Below are 7,236 nucleotides of genomic sequence, written 5' to 3' on the forward strand. Positions count from 1 at the left end.
AGCTAAAAGGGCACTGTGATTTTAAGAGTTTCATAACAATCTTTTGTTCTTTTGTCTATCTCCTTCGTTGCGGCAGACTTATATTACTTTATTTCTGAACTCTTCCTCTCTTCAGGGAAAGAAATGGGACGAAGTTAATCACCATCATAAACCCACACTGAATTAACTTCTTTTTTGTTACCCTAATTATGTAGCTGTTAAATTGCAAGTGATTTCTGGAATATTGAGTTTATTGACTTTTATGAACTTACATAAAACTCATATAGTAAATAAAACTCCAAAGACAGAAGACAGACAATTAAAGTAAAAAACTGTTATCTCACATAGGCATTTAGTGGTAATGATTCTGAGGTTCTCTCTGGTAAGCATCTTAGTTAGGTAAGTAAAAGTTGAGGAAAATGTCATATAAACAATTATATTCTTCTCATTCGAGAGAGAATGAGTAAGACATGGGGCTTCAGTAAAAGATTACTTTGAGTTCACTTTCTTGACTCTTCCTTTAACTTGCTAAGTTGGGCAAGGTCTTTGAGCTTTACTTCAGTTTCCCTTTCTTTGAAATAAGGATAATTCTGCTTTGAAGATATATTATGGGGATTCAATGAGATAAAATTTGACAAGTACTTGGTACTCCATAACACCAATGAAAAATGGTGGTATCTTTCCTTCTGCCTTCTCCACTCTTTTCTCTGATACTAGTTCATGACTCAGAATGGCTTCCAAAATAGGTGGAGGAAAATTAGAGATGGCTAAAGAATCTCGAATACATGAACACACAGAAAACTATTCTTTAAAAGAAGTCAACCATCAACCACCCCACTCCCCCATGTAGCACACTTTGTCTCTCTTCTGTGTTTTTCATCGCATAATTCTTTCTATATGTAGCACTCTCTTTCAGCTATCTGTACCTGGTAAACTCTTTCTCGTTGATTAAGATTCGTATAGTCACCTCCTCCCAGAAGCCCCCTTCCCTGACATAATCCTTATCACCTGATCCCCTCAAAAAAAAAGGGGGCCAAATGAGATGTCTTTTCACTACGTTACCATGATGGAAGTATGTACAGGTCCTACACACATCTGCATATGATAGCCCTGAATATATATGCATCACTGCCTTACTAAATGTCATCACCATTGCCTACTTAAGTGTCTGTTTCCCTCACCTGATTGAACTCCTTTAGGATAGAAGTTGGTGATTTTCAATATTGTATCCACATTACCCAGCATAGTTCAGGCACAGAGAACACACTGTGTGTATTTTTGTGCGAATAAATTAATGAATGCAATACAGTGGTTTACAGCATTTAGCTTTGGAGTCAGATATGTGGGTATCCATCCCAGTTCAACTATTTGTGTGACCTTAGACAAATAACCTTTCTGAGTCTCAATTTCTTCTTCAAAAATAGGAATCATATTACCTACCTTACAGGACTACTGGCAGGATTATGAGGACAATAGATGCAAAGTCTGTAAAGTGCTTAGCACATTCAATAAATCATATGGCGGGGGTGGAAGTGTATGCAATATGTGTGTATATATGTGTAAGTATAATTTCACATTCTAGCACTAGATTAAAGTGAAAGATGTAATTTGGGGCAGTGATGCTCTTTCTTGTTATTTCACAGAATCAACTGCCTTGTCCTGGGAGATACGGCTCAGCAATTTGAGCCTTGGCACTTTGTCCTTTGGAATGACAGACAGCATTCCTTATTTAAGAAGGAATCTATATCGTCTTGTGTCCTGTGTGGAGAAGCAAGAAAAACTTAGGCTTTGAAATCAAATCTAAGTTTCAATGCTGAATCCACCACTTTGTAGCTGAGAATCTTGATAAATCACTGAACTTTTCTGAACCTGTTTTCTCAAATAAATACTAATGCCCAATTTCCATGGATTAAGTGAGATGTTGCACAACAGAGTACCCACTGCAGTGTTTGGACTCAGTAGGCAATGAGTAAGTGTGATCTTCCCTCCACCACCTCTCTCTGAACTCAACTATGGACACAATGGTATCCACACTGCACTCTTCCCCTTGGACACAGCCTGCCTGGAAAGGCTGTTGGAGGAAGGAGATAAGAGTGGCCTGGGGCTAAGTCCACAGCCCTGAAAGACTGATTCCAGAAAAGCCAACCCAATCTATTTTGCCACTTTTGTTCTAACCTGTATTAATTATTGTATCTGTATTAGGTGGCAGTAAGAAGGTGTTTAAAGGAAGAATAATGGAAAAGAATTCAAGAAATTAATTATAGAAACAGAAAGGGCAGGAAAGTCTGTGATTTTTTTCCTATAATGTCATGACTTCCCCTCATGCAATGACCACAACACACATACTAGCCTTCAGATCAGTCCATCATCCATTTAGGGCATATACACAATGCTTTCTCCATGTTTCCTAATTCCTTGACTTCTTAGTTTCAAAACAGCTTAGCTTCAAAAGTTCTCTGAAACATTTTTCTACTTCAGCTTTTAACAAGTAAACTTTAAATCTCAGTTTATAAGTTATAGGAGTATAGTCCCTTGCTCATTCATCACAATTTCTTTTTGTTTCTTTTAATATCTAGTGACCAGGCAAAGAAAAGTAAAATGTCCTAGAGCAAGGTGTTTGTTAAGAGTCCCCTCGCCCTGTAAATCCTAGCCCCATTTCACTGCCAGCTGCCTTGCTTGGTTGGTGTTGGACAGCGAAACATGGGGTTGTTTCTTCCTAGGTCTCTGCTTGTCTGCTTTCCTACCCCACTGAAATGGGGTAAACAACTACAACTACTCTTCACTGGTTCTACAAAAACAATAACTCTGGCTCTGGAGATACAATGGCAGTGAAAAGTAGACCCATTATCTGGTCTTAAGTAGCCCACAGTCTAGTAGGGAAGACAGATGTTATCACAGAGCCACATTAGTAAGTATGTGGTTTCAGGCTACAATATGACGTCACTCCATTCATGAGGAAGGAGGAAATGGGTGTTTGGGATATTATGACACACCTTGGCCTCAGTCATTGTTGAGAAGCAGAATAGAGAAGGAAAGAGGAACTAATATTACTACTACCTATGATGGTTAATCCTGTATGTCAATTTGGTAGATTTTGATGACCAGCTGTTTGATCGAACGCTAGTCTAGATGTTACCATGAAGGTACTTTTCCCGTGTGATTAGCATTTACAATCAGTTGACTTTAAGGAAAGCAGACTGTCTCAGATTGGGTGAGCCTCATTCAATAAGTTGAAATCCTTAAGAGTAAAGACTGGGGTTTTCCAAAGAAGAAATTCTGCCCCCAAACTGCAACAACAGAAATCCTGCCTATTTCTAGTCTGCTGGCCTTCCCTTCACGTTTCAGACTTAAAACTGCAACATCAACTCTTACCTAAATTTCCAGGCTACTGACTTGCCCTAAGGATTTTGGACTTAGCAGCTCCCATGATTACATGAGCCAATTCCCCCTTCCCCAAACAATTATAAGGAGCCAATTCTAGAGCAGAGTTCTATTTCTCTGGAGAACCCTGACCAATATACTACTGTCGTCCCTACACCACACATGCATCCCCCACAACACACACACACAAACACACACCCCAGGGCTACAAACCCAAAACATCAAAATGCTGTCTAGCCACAATGGCGGCTCTACCTTGATCCAAGGAAAGAATTTTGACATCTTTCAATGATGGATGATAAAATAACCCAGGAAAGCATACTAGCATGTGTAACAATATACTAAGTGGAACATTTCCTATTTCTCAAAGCTTTAGCTAAAGCCCTAAAGGTAAAGACGAACACTGTAAAGTACAATACTCCAAAAAGATATGCCAAAACACCTATACTGAAACACCCATGTATAATTTGCTAAGAACTGGCCCAAAGCTAGTCAGGCAACCTTTAACTCATTCTCCACATCCAGGTTATATAAAGAAAAGGCTACCAGGAGATGGATGAGCAAAGACTGTTGAGTCAAGAATACTTTATAATAGAATACTATATAAAGAATACTATATACACACTTAGAAGTGTGTATGCTGGAAACTTTCTCCTACTCCCACTGATACCTCAAGCCAAATTGTTCCCTCAAGGGAACTATTTAGAAAGTTTGACACATAACTCTAGTATTCAAAAGGCACGGGGCTGGTGCCTGAAACAGTCCAAAGAGAGCAGGTAATCAAAGCAGAGTGGAGAGAGAGAGGGATGCACTGGAAATGGTCTGTATTTCCAGCATTTAAAGGGATATGGGGGTTGAATTTACCCTATGAGCCAAATAAGTGCTAGAGAGGGTAGGCAGAAATGATTCATCTTGAATGATTTTGACAAGGAAATCTACCTGCCAGGTGCAGTGTCCCCCACCGCAATAGGCTGGGTAGGGTTCACAGCAGAAAATAGGGTTGAGGTAGGTGAATCAGAGAACACTGTAGTATTATCAGCTCTGCTAAGGTGTCACCCTAGAACCCAGTAGAGCCCCAGAAACAGTTAGCTTTAGGGTGTCACTTCACCGAGGGCACAAATGATGGACCACAGCACTGCCAATCAAATTAGCCCCTTTCCTCCAGTTCCTGCTCATCCTTCTCTCTGACCTGAAGCCCTCCGACAGCAGTGAGAGGAGAGGGACAAAAATGCCTGTCCCCTCCACTGTACATTTATTTCTGAGCCTTGGAAGAGGAGAAACTTTAAATTAGACAAGTGGAGCTGGATTATTAATACATGAAACTGCAGAAGTTAACAGATCTGCCACATCCTTTAAAAAATGGTTTAAAATGAACCTTACCCAAGATTCCACCCTAAAAGAGCAGTCTTGCCCTCTCTGTATCACTTTGCTCCTCAAAAGTGCAGCTTCCTTTCCTATTTCATCTACTGAGCATGTGCTCCGAATTCCCATCTTACTCAACCTTCTAGACCAAATGATTTCCAGTTACAATCTTACCCCAATGTAATTTTAAAGCACATTCAAAATGAAATACATTACCATTTTGAAATCGAGATACAATATAACTTTTCTGCATGCTAAAAATTATGTCTGAAGAACTAGTAACAGTAATAAAAAAGAAAATTTTCAGATTTTACCAAAAAACAGAAAATCAGGTAGAAATGATCATTTACCAAAATGCTTATGGAAAAAACTCACATTATATAACCTATATTTATAAGTAAAAATGCCTATGAATACTTTCTTAACAACAGCAGATTTAAGGCCAGCAGGAAAAGGAATATAGCTACATACCCACATAAATGAAATAAGTAATAGTTGTTTTTGTATTATTTATGCAATGACAGATTGGATGATGATGATGATGATGATGATGATAGATAGATAGATAAAGCCAACCAGCTATCAGAGCCCTGTTTTATACTGTGAGAAATTCAAAGTTCAGAAAACATGAAAGCATCAGAAATAACAGTAAAATGAGTAGAAATGGTGAATTTAGGTAATGAGCAGAGATTCTTCTAATTAAAATACAATAATAATAGTAATTATAATAATTAATTACTTTTTATAGCCTTTTAAATGTTTGAATTTGAAGAGCATTGGACAACAAGCCAGATAATTTGACAATCCTGGATCTTCCATTTACTACTTAGGCCACTTTAAACAAGCTACTTAAATTCTCCAGACCACCATTTTGCTTATCTATAAAAAGAGTATATTAAATCAGACAATCTTTACAATTACATCTATATATATTCTTCCACAAATCAATTTCATACCTCACCCCTTCCATTCTTAAAGTTATGCCCCATTTCTCTTAACTCTATCTTCCCCTTCCATTGGTAGAGAATGTTATAGGGTGGCAAAGATAGGAAGTAAGGAGGCCTGCAAAGAATGTAAATGAAATCTCAACCTCTGTCTTAACTGTACTGATTTGTGCTGATTTGTTCTTTTTTGCCGTCTTCATTTGATCTTCTAATAGGGTGCCTCAACAGAGAATAAACTTGCTTGGTTTTCCTCCTTTGAGCTAGTTAGAGAGGAGGTGCTAGAAGGTCCCCACTGCTCATTCTAATGGAGCGATCTCCTTTGATGTACTGAAGGCACCCTGCCTCCAGAGAGTGGATGTAGGGCTCTTTGAATGCAAGACGCAAAATTATTCCTAGAAGGGTAGGTAGGAAATAAAGTGCAATCAGACCCTTTTTTTCTGCAGTTTGAAAAGAGAAATCTATAAATTCAATACAATTTCAAACAGAATCCCATTGGATTTGTCTTGCTTTGGATCTTGACAAGCTAATTCTAAAATCTGTATTAAAAGAACAAAAAACTATTTGAAGTATGAGAAGAAGAGGGGAGTCACTCTGCTATACAGCAAGTCTCATTATAAGCTATATAAGCTTAAGACAGTATAATATTAAAGCAGAGATAGATGACTAAACCAATGGAAGGGATGAGAGAGCCCAGAAACAGACCTGTACATATCTGGTAACTTGATATAGAAGAGGAGTATCACTGCAGATCAGCCAAGAAAACACAGATGATTCAATAAATGGTGCTCATACAAGTGGTTAGAGGCGTGGAAAAAACTGGATTCCGTGCCTCACCTCATAAGCAAAAATAAATTCTAAGTAGTTAAAGATTTAAATGTGGACAACACAACTTTAGAACCATTTAGAAAAAAACAAGAGAATATTGCTTTTTAAAAGACCAAAAAAGAATCACAAAGGAAAAGATTAATAAGTTAAACTACATTAAAATTAGGAATTTCTGCATATCAAATGGCAATATTAAAAGAAAAAAAGTCAAAACCAGCCTTAGACCTAAGATACCTATAACCAGTTTAACCCAAAAGAGATCAATATCCAGAACAAGCAAACCAAGAGAAAAACACAGCCATCTAACATTGCCAAGTGTTGAAAAGAATATGGAATAATAGGAACCCTTACACATTATCATTGACAGTAAATTGGTACAACCACTTTGAAGAGTAATTTAACAATAGCTAATGAATTTGAATATTCACAGATCTTTTTTACCCAAGTAATCCATTGGAACAGACCACAGGAGTGAAATCATGAAAGCAGAAAAGGTCTGACATTTGGGGGAAACAACAATGAATTCATTTTGGCTGGAGCTCATGTGAAAACATGTTGGATGAAATAAAATCTTTGGTTTGGCAACAAGGCACTCTAACCTGGCTCCAAGCTCTATTTCCTACTCCAATTCTATTCCACAGGCAATGAGGATCATTTGAAGACTGATAAGCACGAGGACAGCAAAATCAGCAGAACTTTGAGAATTCAAGCTTAGAACAACGAGGAAACCTCTGAATGATTATAA

The sequence above is a fragment of the Zalophus californianus genome, chromosome 3 (genome assembly GCF_009762305.2).
Source record: "Zalophus californianus isolate mZalCal1 chromosome 3, mZalCal1.pri.v2, whole genome shotgun sequence".
Classification (NCBI taxonomy): domain Eukaryota; kingdom Metazoa; phylum Chordata; class Mammalia; order Carnivora; family Otariidae; genus Zalophus; species Zalophus californianus.